A 14,418-nucleotide genomic window follows, 5' to 3' on the forward strand; every position below is an offset into this window, starting at 1 on the left:
CTTCCCAACAAAAACCTGCAGTTCCTCATGTGTCCGTGTGTGGTAAGCTGTGCCTCTTGTTCCTAGTAGAACTGAATCACATTAACCTTTTCTCTCAATGGTATTGACCTCTCCATATAGTCACTCAGTCACCTGCATAAATGAAGACCCAGACACAAAACAAACCTTTCCCTGCCTTTTTTCTTACTTGGCAGCCCCCATCCCTATCACTTTACATTTAGCCCTGTGTCTCTACCTGCCCTGTACCCAAGAAGAAAGATCCTTCTTTCTTCCTCTATCCCCATGCTGCCCCTTCCTCCTCTCACCTCATTCTCTGGTGCCTTCTCAGTGCAAGGAAAGGCACATGGCATACTTTCAGCATCCCCCTGAGTTGCAGTAATGACATTGTGAAAAACACCCATAGCCTTGCTGCATCCCACCTGTGCCCACCTCTTTGACTCTGGGAATAATACAGATTGTTTCAACATCCAGCTCAGTTCTTCTTTCTATCTGCCCTGGCTCTCTCTGCCTCTTTATTTCTCTGTGACCTTAAGCAAGTCAAACAAATGTTTTACCTCCTGCTTTGAGGCAGATGAAAAATGTTCCACTTCACAGGGGATTTGTGAGGACTCATTAAAAGCTCCTGAAGTGTTTTGAGAACCTGTCTGGTCTCAGGCAGAGGAAGCAGCCTTGACAGCATGGCTGCACATTTTTATTGTAAACATGGCATCTCATAACAAGCTCTTAGGACTGGGCTTTTGCTACAACTTCCTTGAGGTAGGAATGGACTGAAATTCAACTGCAGTGTGGTCAGCTGTCACTTCAGATGCAGCCATAATGCAAGGAGCTATTAGCACTGTGCTCTTTCTTGTGTCCACAATGCTTTGAATATAAATGTAGCATTTTCTTTATTCTGACTTTCTCAGTTGGAGGCTTTCATGGAGGAGACCCAATGGTTAATATATGCCAGAATGTGTATGAATATTATTTTTTTACAATAAAGAAGTAATCTGTGAGATTTCAGGCAAAAGTTTCTGTTAGGTTATTTGATTGAAAGAAATCAGTTGCTAATTTATACCTCTAAATATGCCTGTGACATACAATGTAGCTCAAAATATATTGTCTAGTCAAAATGTGGGTGAGGGACACTAAGAAAAGCAGATGATGCTACCCAGAGGGTCCATCTGGGTGACTTACAACATACTATCTAAAGCAGGAGGAAAGATTAAATCCACTGTGGCAGAGAGCATGAGACACTGTTTTCAAATTGGAATCAGAAAGCAATCTGGGAAGTTTACGGGACTGTGGATGACAGTACCCTTACTCCAAATCTTGAGACTGGTGGGGTGGTCAGGAAGTTGAACTTGGCAAGTCTCAAGATTAATCTTCTGCTTCTATTCCTTATTGTCTTTCCCTTGTTACTTCACAGAATCAACCTAAATGAACAAAAATGGCAGAAATTAACTGGCACGGCTTCAATGTTTGTGTCCCCCTCGAATTCAGATGAAGAAATCCTAATTCCCACAGATGATGGATATCAGGTAGTAGAGCCTTTAGGAGTTGCTTAGGTCATGAGGGTGGAGCCCTCATGACTGAAATTAGTGTTCTTACAAAAGAGGCTCCAGAGAGATCTCTTAGCCCTTCCACAAGTAGAGACAGTGAGAAAGTGCAAGGTGTGAGTCAGGAAGAAGCCTTCACCAAAACACAACCATGCTGGTGGATTGATCTTAGACTTCCCAGCCTCCAGAGCTGGGGGCAATACATTCCTGTTGTTTATAAGCTACCCCATCTGTGGAATTTTATTATAGCAGCCCAAACAGACTAAAATATCAACTAAGATACTTTCTTCTTCTAACTTTGAGTTTCCTTGTTTGACAGAGGAAGATATGAGGGAGGAAATTCAGAAATGTAAACAGTTCAATCAAGCTAGACCCAGCTGGAGTCATTTCCCTCAGGCAGAACAAACTCCATGGTTGATAACCTGACAAAATTCCTTAGAAGAAATGAAAAACCCAGCATGTGTTTGTACAGATCCCAGAGAAACACCTAGCCTCCATTCCATGAGCACCTTTTTAGAAAATGTGCTTTATTTTTTTGGTGTTCCTTTTTCTTCCTCTTGTTCTCTGCCCTCCCCAGGGTCAGTTTTCTGAACATATAAGTAAGAGCAGAGCAGTCACCACTCCTGCTCAATATGATTTTATGTCACTCAGAGGTAACAGGGGCACTCATTTCCAGCATATTCAAGGAGAAAGCATTTAAGATGGGCCTGACAGTAACTCAATAGTGCACGCAATTCCCTTTCACAGAAATACAGGGACCTGCAGTATGGGGCCCTGGCAGATGCATGTCCCTCGAATCCAGGTGAAGTGGTGGCATGTGTCACCTGCACACAGACACGTGAGCACCCACGATGGTCTGAGAAGCAGCCTCATGGAAAGAAGTCAATCAAATATGAACAGACCATTCAAAGGAAGCATCAACCTGAGGGGCTGGCCAGAGAAGGTGAATCCAGGCATGGTGATCATTGGAGACAATTGAAGAAGACTAGCTATAGGACATTTAAGGCAGAAGAGGTAGAGCAAAGAGCCTGATTTAAGGGCTGGCTCTACAGCTGCTCTCTAAGAAATTTTGGCTATGCCTTTTAAACTATTTTAACCTGGTTCTGCATCACAGACACAGTGAGAGCTCTGCATCAAGTGTTATGAAGCAAAACATGATGATACATGTCATGTAAAACACTTAATACAACACTTGCACAGAATACAGACTCATTCTACTCCTTATTATTATCGCTATTGCTATTGACCCTAAATGAAGGGGAGGGGGGCTGTATCCACTTTCATAGGGTATTCATGTACTTGGTATGGCAAGGAGGGTTTAAAGAAATCTTATTTGGACAAATACAACATCCCAGCACAATTTGACTTTAAACTGCCATCCCCACATTAAAAATGAGGAAACAGAGGTAAAAGAACTTTATGAAACTTATCTAGGTTACACAGAAAAACAGCAGAGTTAAAATTCAAGCCTATGTAATTTTCTCTGTCTTGATAGTTAAACATTTCCAACATAACTCTTAGCTTCTTAGAGCTGTCCACCCACAGTACTGGAAGTTCCTTGGTTATGGCATCTCCATTTTCAGTTTCTGTCCTTTGTTCTCCTCTCAACCTAAAGATCTACTCAGTCTTTAAGTTGTCGCTCCAATGTTATCTTATCGGGGTCTTTTCTTTTCTAACACTACCAGGAAAGTGGTCTCTCCCACCATTGGGCTCACATCCTTCTGTAGTCACACTGGAATTTGGGTTTTGTTGAAGATACTGCCCACTCATTTCTACCAGTGCTCCACAGGAGGGCATTAGAGGGAGGTCTGTGAATCAGGCATATGGATGTGCGTGTGAACATACATGGGGTCAGAAATGCATACATACATCCACAACAGTAATTTTTTATGTGCTTCCTCCAAAATACCTTGGTGAATCCATTTTTTCAATGTCTATTGTGGCTGCTCCTATACACATGCACTGTATACTCATCAGTGTTGTCATATGTCAGAACAGCTTTCTATTGGTAGAAATTAAAAAATATGTGCCATCATTATGATGATGAGCATCTGTCTTTGTTTACTTCAGGATTGACTTAAATTAGAAAATGTCAAAGAAAATAATAAGGAAGAAATGTCAAACATCTTTTGGCTTTGGTTCTCACTGTGTGTGATAGAACACCAAAGCCCTAGTCCTTTTGCATGACACCATTCTTGTCAGTGAAAGAAGCATGAAGCCAAAAATGCTGAAGAAGTATCTCATAATTTTTGTTCCAAAAATTTACTAGTGTAGATCTTTTCTAAGAAGACTAGAGTTGAAAAGGCAAGACTTTCCCAAAATTTAGTCTGCCCTGATGAGTCAGCCTACTCTTAAAATAGCAACAAAGTAAATGGTAAAATCTGGGTACCCCAGAAATGGTCAAGTTAAGGGTGTGGTTTGGAGCAGAAGAGACAAGTTAAAGCTGTGCCTCAAAAAAATGAAATTATTCCATGATGGTTGACTTTTTAAAAATATTTTGAGGCATATGATGGAGGAATTGGAAGCTTCTTTATGCAGCCAGCTGATGCCTTCAAAAATAAATTCCTATTTAGAAAGTCCCTTCAGAAATTTCAAGTCCATTGATATCTTTGAAATGCTGAAAAGTTTATTCAGCAAATGTAACTCATTGGGCACTTTGTGAATAGATGGAACACCTGTGGTGCTTGGTAACACAGCTTAGAGGACATATCTTGATGCTGTAAGCTCTACACCCGTTCCTTTCTCTGGGTCTGCAAGGTATCAATTTGTTTCCACCAGCACCTTGAATCATTGCCTTTTCAAAATGTTTTTTCACGAAATGAAAGCAGAATATGAACTTCTTCCCTTTTACAAATCTGTGATACAGAAATATGCAGACAACTTGAAACTCTGCAACTCTTAAAGTACTTCTGATCAGACAACCTGAAAATTGAAACATGAATTCTTAATCTTCCCTTTGCTGACATCAACAGCATCCCCTTGCTGAAGATGAAACTTCAGTGATGTGAAGCCAACAGAAATTAAACCACATAAATCCACTGTCCATATCAAATAATCTTGGAATATCTTGGTGTTCTCTTGTCATAAGACCATTGTGTTATCTGTGAACATGAGCTGATTCTGTTTGTTACCACACGCTGTTGTGAGCTCAGCTTTTTAGTGTATGTTACCATCAAAACAAAGTGTACAGGAAAGTATATGTGTAGAGACCATGCCAGAGACCACTCAGTAATTTTAGCTTCTCATTAAGCCAAGGGAGAGATGCCTTTTCATTGAAATTTATTTTTTTAACAAAGACAAAGTTTATGGCTTAATTTTATTTGCATACATTGGATTTCTTTCTTTCCTGCTTCCTATTTTTTTAAGAGTGTTGCCTTAAATTAATTTTACATGCAAAGAATGATGAAAAAAGCACAATTCTGCATATGAAAGTATTTTGATCTAATGTAACAAAATCAGCTGTATACATACTTTTGTTTATCATAATATATAAATATCTCTAGGAAGAGAAGCTCTAGCTCTTACCAGATTACCAAGCCTCTATGATGCAAGGAGGGTTAAAATTAATAGTATGAAATTATAAATATCTTGAGGTCAGAGAATCTTTGTAACCCACCTCTCTTTCCACAGCACCTGGGAGAGTGACTGCACTTAATACCTAGTATGATGGTCATGGTAGTCATGGCTGTCCCATTCCCTAAAGGATGTTGACTACAAGAGACAGAAAAGGCTGAATGAGCATGTAAACACATGATTTTTTATTTTAAAATGAGTGCAAATCTTTTTCCTTAATCAAGAAAACAAAGAAAGCTTCTTCTTCTTCTTCTTCTTTTTTTTTTTTTTTAAAAAAAGGTTGTATTTATTTATTTTGAGAGAGAGAGAGTGCAGGTGGGGCGGGGGGCAGAGGAAAGAGCATCTTAAGCAGACTCTGTGCTGAGTGTGGATCCTGACACAGGTCTTGATCTCACGACTTTGAGATTATGACCTGAGCCAAGACCAAGAGTCCAACCACGGCACCACCCAGGTGCCCTGAAAGCTACTTTATTAAATATCTTATGAATTGGAAAAGGAAGATCTGACTGGGAGGATGTAAAATGAAAATTTGTTTCCTTTTGTTGATATCACAAAATGGTGGAGTAGAATGTTTCTTTACTTGTACTGCATTTCCATACTGGATTCAAAGTCAAAGTCTGTAACAATTATAGTTAACATCATTAGGGTATTGATATTGTTATGGGCCAAATTATGTTCCTCCAAAATTCATATTGAAGTTCTCCTCCTAGTACCTCAGAATTTGACTTTATTTGTAGACAAGATCTTTACAGATGTAATCAAGTTAAAATGAGGTCATTAGGGTGGCTTCTAATCTAATATGACTAGTATCCTTATACGAAGAGGAAATTTGGACGTATACAGGGACAGATGGAAGACAAGGAGAGGAGATGGCCACCTACCAGCCAAGGAGAGAGACCTGGAACAGATCTTGTCCCTTATGCCCCTTGGAAGGAACCAACTCTGCTGACACCTTGACCTTGGACTTCTACCCTTCAGAACTGTGATAAAATAAATTTATGTAGTTAAAACTGCCCAGTCCATGGTACTTTGTTGTGCAAGCCCTAGCAAACTAGCACATATATATAGGATAAGTCCCAGGACCTCCAGGCAAAGATAGTGAATATAGGCTAGAATACATCCTGGAAGTAACACTAAGCTGGGACACAGAAGCAGATATGATTATTAATCCCTGTAACCACTGCCTAGGGAAGGAGAAAGCTCTTAGGACCTAACATAGATCAGCAGCTCTGAGCTTCAAAGTTTTAAGTGCCTTCATCATACTTTATGTCTATTGGATAATGTGAGGCCTCTGGTACAGGAGTCAAGATTCGTGCGTCTACTTAGTAATTTTTTTTCATGCACAGAAGTGTAAAATGTAAAATCTCAATATTAGGGATAGAGGCAGAGGAGGAATTACGAGAGCAGCCTGAAAAATAAATCCTTACCTTACTGAGCTCCAGCTACAATCCACTTGACTAACCTGTTTCTGCTTCTTGCACTATGAGTCTTTAGTTGCTTTTTTCTGCCCTTATTCCCAGCTATGGAGGAACGATGGGTTTTCTGGCTCCTCTCCCTTTACACACTTTTATGATTTCAAGTATCATCTTAATGGGCTTGGGCTCCTGTTGTCCTTTAGGATTGAGTTTGCATCCTGGCTCCACCCTTTATTTCCCAGTGGATTGCTTTGGAAAATCTCATCAGCCTTCCTGAGCTCTGAGTTTCTTAAGGTCCCAACAGTATCATCATCACAGGGTGTTACCAAGAGTTAAGTGTACCACATCACAGGGTGTTACCGAGAGTTAGGTGAGAAAATTGCCTATTAGCCCTTAGCACAGCTAGGGCCCAGAGCGGGTGTCCCATAAATGAGAAATTAAATAAAAATAACAACAATATAACAAACTGGCATATGGTGCTTACCACCTGCCATGTTCAGATCTAAAAGCTTTACATGAATTAACTTACTTAATTCTTAAAACAAATGAGGAAACTAAGAGAGAAGTTATGTAACTTGCTCAAACTCACAGTCAGCAAATGATGGACCTGGAACTCGAACTCAGGTAGTCTGCTTCCAGATAACTATCTTCTCAAACTATTAGGCATACTATGTTTCTCCAACTATTATTATTTATTATTAATGACATTAATTCTCTCTTATGCATCCAAATCATATGGCTTAAAAACAAAAATAAAAACAACAACAGAAAACTATCTGGATTCCCCAGAGTCACCTCTGATACAACATGCTCAAATGAGCCCCCCACACTGCTGCCCCCGCCCCACTCCCTTCTCAGGAGTGGATGATATTGTCCAGGAAGAAACCTGGTGTCACATTAGGTTCCTTGTTTTTCCTAACCCTCGAAAACCCCAGCAATCTATTGATTTTTATTTCTACCCTCCTTTATCCATCCCTCATACTTGCCTCATTCAAGACATCATCATCTCTGCTCTAGATAATAGCAACAGCCTTGTTTAACTAGTTTTCCAGGCTCATCTCCTCACCTTAACTTCTCCACAGATTTAAAACACAAACCTGACCATTTCAGGCCTGCCTAAAAGATTAATTTGGAGTTCATTAACATAGCCCAGAAGACCCTCATATACGACTCCTGTCTACCTCTCCAGCCTTAACTCCCCTTCCACCGAATTCCACACCTCCCTGTACTTGAGCAATTCCTTGGTGCTCTTTTCATCTCAGTCTCCTTCCATCTCTGCCTCTCTTTCTCTCTGTCTCTGTCTCTCTTTAGGTCTCTCTCAAATGTTGTTTCACAGCTAGTATATCAGAATCTATGTTTTAAAAAAAATCATTCAGCTTATCTATTAAGAATACATAAAGCAATTGTGGGAAAGATATAATCACTTACTTTCCCCACCCACCATTTTCCTCACTGCCAAAATATCCACCAAAAAATTTGTTGCTTGAAGGTAAAAAATCCCTTTTCAATCAGTTTTATAAGTAAGCAAATTTTTAAAGCATCATCACTCAAAGACAAAAATTCTAAAGTAATCACAAACCAGCAATTATTTATATTCTGTTTTTAGCCATCTAAATACCCCATGTTTTAGCAGAAAGATAAGACGACTGATTTTCTTCTGGTGACATAATGGGCTAGCATGTGACCAGTTACCATTTCTGTTTGCTGAAACTGAAAGGCTTCAAGGACAGAGACGGTATTGTTGAAAAAGCCTTGGGATTGACACTGTTATCCTACTGCCCCCTGCTGGTGTAAATGGAAAGTTTATCGCTGTGTGTCCTGATACTGGGGCTTCCTTTTTCTTTGAATGACAGTTTCTCCTTTAATTCATGAAAACTATATATTTAAAATATATATGAAATTAAGTGGCCCTTGATCACCTGCACCCTGGGTCTAGCAGTCAGAAAAGTTCTCAGTAGTTGGCAGAGACTCATGGTCAGATGCTGCTATGGGGTAAAAAGAAGAAATCCGAAGTAGTTCCAAGGTCTGTGTGCCATGTTATCTCATCTCATAACCTTATGGGAGGGAAGTATTTTTTAATGGTAGAACATGGTAGAATGGTAGAAAAATACAGGGTTGGAAGTCAAAGCACTAGGGCCTTCTTTGCAGCTGTACTTATGTGATCTTGGGAAGTCACTTAATCTAAGGCTGTTTCTTCATTGGAGAAAAAAATTAAGTGGGAAGTTGTATATAAAACACACAAATGTTGGGTGACAAATGGAATCTCTTCTTATTTATGAAGGCTTCTAAGGCAGTGATTGACAATTTCAGCAAGGGTAGTTCTCAATTTCATATGGGACATGACATCACTAAAATTATTAGTCACTAAAATCGTCTTTCGCCATTTAAGGACTAATGTTTTCTGTATGATGCAAAAAGTATACTTTTGGCTTCTCAACTTTCAAAAATATTTGTATACTACATATCACAAACTTCGTGATTGTTGCTACTTTTATAAAATGATTAATCCAGAAATCTTTTTTTATACCTCTGATCTTCAATTAAAACCTATAAGAGAAAATGAAACTATCCATTATGGTTTGTTCTCCCAAAATTACATAATTGTATGTTAACCCAAGCCCATCCTTGTCTCTATATCTATTATCTAACATTAGCAGGTTGGTTTGGGGGAAGAAATATCTTTCAGTAAAAACTGTATGTTCTACCTCCTAATCTGATGTTTGTTATTAAAAATGTGCTATAATGAAATAATTGGAAACCAAGTAAGTGAACATAGTTGTATTAATACAATGTGTTAGAATTTTGTGGAGTCTAATAAGAAGCATGGCATATCAGGCACAAGACAGAAACCCCCAGAGGTATTAACTTTATTTTGATAATGTTTGTTACCAGTGCAACACATTGTGCATTGCGCCAGAAGTAGATAATTTGTTTTCAATCAAATTAAACCTACTTATTCTTTTTAAGTAAAGAACTATTATAAATACATCTTACTGAATATCGTATTCCCCAAAATTAAATTGCTGAGATCCTTAATTGGAACAAACTTTTTAGAAGATAATTCCACAATGTCTATCTGAATTGAAATGTATATATACTTTCCATTAGCAATTCCATTTCATCCTGGCAAAAGTGTGCATATATATATACACATATACACACACACATATATATATATATACATACATATACACACATATACATACATACATACAAATGCTAACTCCAACATTTTTGACAGAGAAAAAAATCTTCAGAAAAGGACATTTTCATCAATAAGAACTTTAAAAAAATTGTCATAGAGGGCACAGTGGAGTACAGTGTGGTTAACTACAGATATTCCAAATATATTGTCACGTGGGAAAAGCAAGTTAACACCATAGCCCTATTTGTGTTAAATATACTGTTACATTAATTAAACAAAGGGCCACTTAGACTGATGTGGCTCTATTGCTGTGGCAGCTTATAGAGGCAAACCAAAATCTAAACCTATAAATGCCTCAAAGTTAAAAATCAAAATACTAAGTACAACCAATCACAAACAGCCAACTATGCTCAAAGCTTTGACCAGTCAATAAGTTCCTTTCTTTGCTTCCCTTCTTTCTCTGTATAAGCCTTTTCCCTGTCTGTGGAGCACTCCTTGTCACTTCTGGCTTGGTGCTACATGATTTGAATCAGTTTTTGCTCAAATAAGCTCTTAATAATTCTAATATACCTCAGTTTATCTTTTAACAATATGCACAAACATTTGCTTCCACATGACTAGGAAATTTCTGGAATAACATACAAGAAACTATAACCAGGGATTATCACTGGCAGAGGGAGGAGGGAAGAGGATTTTTAGTTTCCCACTGTGTAACTTTGCATTATTTCACCATGAGCAGCAATGACTTTATAAGAACAAAATAGATTTTAAACCAACCTAATATAAAAGGTTAGACAAATGTTTACATTTAAAAAATTATTGGAGTCACAGGAAATGGGAGTCCCGTGCCCTAACTAACGTCAGGGGCCAAGATGTGGGAAGAAATGATTGTGGGGAGAGTGTGTCTCCACAGAGCACTTGGTTTTGTATCTTCATTTCCAACATGGAAGAAAATTACATTGATTCCCTGGCCCCATTGTAATAACTTTTGGTTATTTCCCATATGAAATAACCCAAAGTTATTACAATGCCACTATGGTAAAAACCACCAGATCAGGGCTGCCAGGTTCCTTATCATCCTATCAAGTGCAGAAAGAATCATCCTGTTGTCAAAGCAAAATGACTACTTGTCCTTTCAATGCTTGCTACCATGTTCCTCTGGTCAAAATCAGTCATCATATCTCAAGCTGTTTATGATAAAAGTTTTGTTGAGCAGGATGTTGCCAACAGAACCAGGAACCTTGGACAAAAGCCTGTTCCTGAAAGCACATGGCAGTGTCCTCCTTTGGATGAAAACTGAGATAAAGATCTGTAGGAACAGACCAGCAACCCCACTTGTCTGGGGTACAGTTAACTACTGTGGCAACAACAGCTCTGCAAGGAACATAGTTCTGGAACATAAGAGTAACCTGGTGTCAGGCATGTGTGCTCCCAAGTCTCTGCGGTATGTGCTGCCATGGAAAAACAATGGAAATGCCCAGTAACTAAATATCTGTCTCATCAAATGCCAGACCCTAGAAGACTCCTGCTTTTTCTTCCTACCAATGGATTCTTTCATTTTTTTTCCCTCCTGATGTAGTTATAGGAAGATAGACGGTCTATGGCTTTCAAAAAAAAAGTTATTAGAGCTTAAAAATGTACCATAATTATTTGAATCAGTTTGAGTGCTTTTACAGACATAGAGAAGTAAGGTCTAAACAAAACATTTTCCTTGTTCCTCACAGGAAATTTAATGCCTTGAAGAGCTGACCTTAAGATCTTAGTGACTTTGTATTATAACCTGTGGGTACATAGCAGACTGGATTTGGCACATCCCAAACAATACTGCCATTTTGCTTCATCTGCTTTGCTTCTTAAAGGGAATCTGAGGCAAGGGGACAAGGAGGAGGAAGTGACACTTGTGATATTTGTGACATCTGGGCAGTGAGTGCTTTTCCTTTTCCTCTACCTTCTCTCCCTACCTCCTTCCTTCCCTCTCTCTTGGATTGCAAGCAGAGGAAGAAAGAGAAGAGTGCAGTATCCAGGTTTTCAATTTTATGGATGGTTTGATGTGGATTTTCAAATTCTTTAGTCACACCATGTCAAATTTCAGTGTCATCAAAATGTTAGTATCTTGTGCAGAATGATTGTGTGGAAGCAATCCTGGCAGTTTTGCAAGTGGAACATAATGTGAAGCCTGGTATTCTTACCTGGGGAACACTGGTAGATAAGCCTCTGAGTTCTGGAATATGAACCCTACACCCAAGGTCAAGATTGCAGTATTTGCTGAGTTCAAAGGAAGCTGCCATTCATTAGGTACCATAATTCAAAAAGTCCTTTCCAAAAATTACCTCTTAATGAGAGATGCTCCTTCACAGTTAGTCCAAAAAACACACTTTAATGGACATATTGCTCATTTCAGTTAATATGTAGAGTATGAACTTACTACAGAAGAACTCATGATAAAAACAAGATATGAACAAAGAGAAAAGCATTTCTACTTTCCCGTTTGTTCTGTGCTGGCGTCTCAATTTATAAAGGTGACACAGAGGGGGCATCTGCGCGGCTCAGTCAGCGAAGCATCTGGTTTCGGCTCAGGTTGTGATCCCAGGGTCCTGGGATGGAGACCCACATTGGGCAACCTACTCAGTGGAAGTCTGCTTCTCCCATTCTCTCTGCCCCTCCCCCATTCCTGCACACGTGCGCATGCTCTTTCTCTTTCTCGCAAATAAATAAAATCTTTTTAAAAATGTAAAAATGAAGGTGACACAGAGGAACATATGAGGAACACCAGATTTTGGACAGGAAGCAGACCAGGAGAGAGAGGAAAGCCTTTATTGGAGTGTCCTTGAGAACCACAAGGCATAGGTTTGTGTTCAAGGGTAGGTTGAACAGTTGACGACTGGCTAGTTTGAATAATTTCAGCAGGCCTTGGACTGCAGAGAGGAAAAAATTCTCTATTATTGTAGGGTCCTTGACTGGATCTGAAAATTAAACTGACAGATTACAGGAGCAAAGCATACAAATTAATTTAATATAAGATTTATGGGACACAGGAGCCTTCATAAGGAAAAGACCCCAAAAAAGTTAGACCTGTGTATTTTCATTATAGGTTTGATGAAGGATGGGAAGTAGTATGGAAATAAGAGGATAAAGAGTAAAGAGAATGTGCTAATTATAGAAACTAGGGGAAACTTAGCAAAGCCTGTTGGTTTGGATTCTTCTTGGCATCTCTTTGTCTTTGGAGACAAGGATGATCCTTTTTTTTTTTTTTTAATTTTTTATTTATTTATGATAGTCAGACAAACAGAGAGAGAGAGAGGCAGAGACACAGGCAGAGGCAGAAGCAGGCTCCATGCACCGGGAGCCCGACGTGGGATTCGATCCCGGGTCTCCAGGATCGCGCCCTGGGCCAAAGGCAGGCGCTAAACCGCTGCGCCACCCAGGGATCCCAAGGATGATCCTTTTGTCCAGGTATACAGAAGACATCTTTCACATGATGGTTTTGTGGTAAGAAGGGCAATGTGAGAGGAGATCAGAGTGAACTTTCTGCTTCTGCCACTTTCTCAAAATCCTTTAGCTTAAAATATTCAATATGCCAAGGAGCCATATTTTGGAGTAATGTGTCCTGAACCCCAACAGGGCTATAGAGGTGATCTCTAGTTGCCTAGAGACCTAGTCCTGGGATGATAAAAACAAGGGAATATTGCCTTCTGGGGCATATGGACCAGATAGGGGAGGTAGGGCTCTGGCATGGTTGGTTTGCTTATCAAATAACATGCCCTTTGTGATCTCTAAGAATTATCTCGCCCTGGGGATGGGGGCAGTCTCTCCCTGACAGGTATGTTAAGATGTCAAAACATCCTAATATACAGAAAATAAAAAAAACATAATTAACACACTATTACCTTGGACTTATCAGGCAGAAATTTAGGAGTAAGATCATTGTTGACGTATACCCAAAGAAACAGAGGAACGTGATGGAGAGCATTTCCAAAGTCAAAAATAATTTCAAATGAAGTGTTTCAAAAGTAAATATCTTCAAGCAAATGGAAAAAATACATTCAATCACAGTAGCTAACCAACTGAATTAGGAATTTATCAAATTCACTTTCAATCAATAGCAATTTTGCTCAAGTCATTGCAACATTTTTTTCAACTTTTTCTGAGCACCTACTCTGTGCCAAGAATTGTGCTATGTCATAGAATCCAAGCACACAGCTGTGCCTTCACTGAGCTTCTCTGGGAGTGGGGTGGAAAGGATATAAACCAGAAATCATTGCACTTTCATTGCAGTGTGAAGTTACATGGCAAATAAATGTCCTCACAGTTCTGAAATATCTAGTTACAAAATAAACTGTGCCTACCCATCCTCTTCCTCAGTAGGTCAGACACCATGTAAATATCACTATTACTTTGCCAGGAGCCAATTTATAGAAAAGTGTGAGAAATTTCTTTCACTATTACTTAATTACCAAATAAACATTTTACCAAAAACATTTTGGAAATATTTCTCATTTTGTGGACTTCTGCTCTCCATTTTGTCCTTGTATTCCTATGGGCTATCATTTTCCTGTTAGTCACTTTTGTCAGCGTAATGTTTGCTATATTAAGAATACAATACTTAATATTCCCAAATGTGTATATATATCCAACTTCACTGCCAAGAGCTTTTTTTTTAAATTCCATGTCTTTATCACTACTCAGTAGGTATGCTTAAATGATTATTCATGATCTCTTAGTAAACATCTATTTTCTTCCAACAACA

The 14,418-nt window shown here is 39.0% G+C and overlaps 1 pseudogene; it reads left to right on the forward strand.

The window, feature by feature from the left end:
* Positions 1 to 10,614: 10,614 nt before the first annotated feature.
* On the forward strand, positions 10,615 to 11,155 carry LOC121474539 (annotated as a pseudogene).
* The last annotated feature ends 3,263 nt before the right edge of the window (positions 11,156 to 14,418 follow it).

Source organism: Vulpes lagopus, chromosome 13, assembly GCF_018345385.1.
Source record: "Vulpes lagopus strain Blue_001 chromosome 13, ASM1834538v1, whole genome shotgun sequence".
NCBI lineage: Eukaryota > Metazoa > Chordata > Mammalia > Carnivora > Canidae > Vulpes > Vulpes lagopus.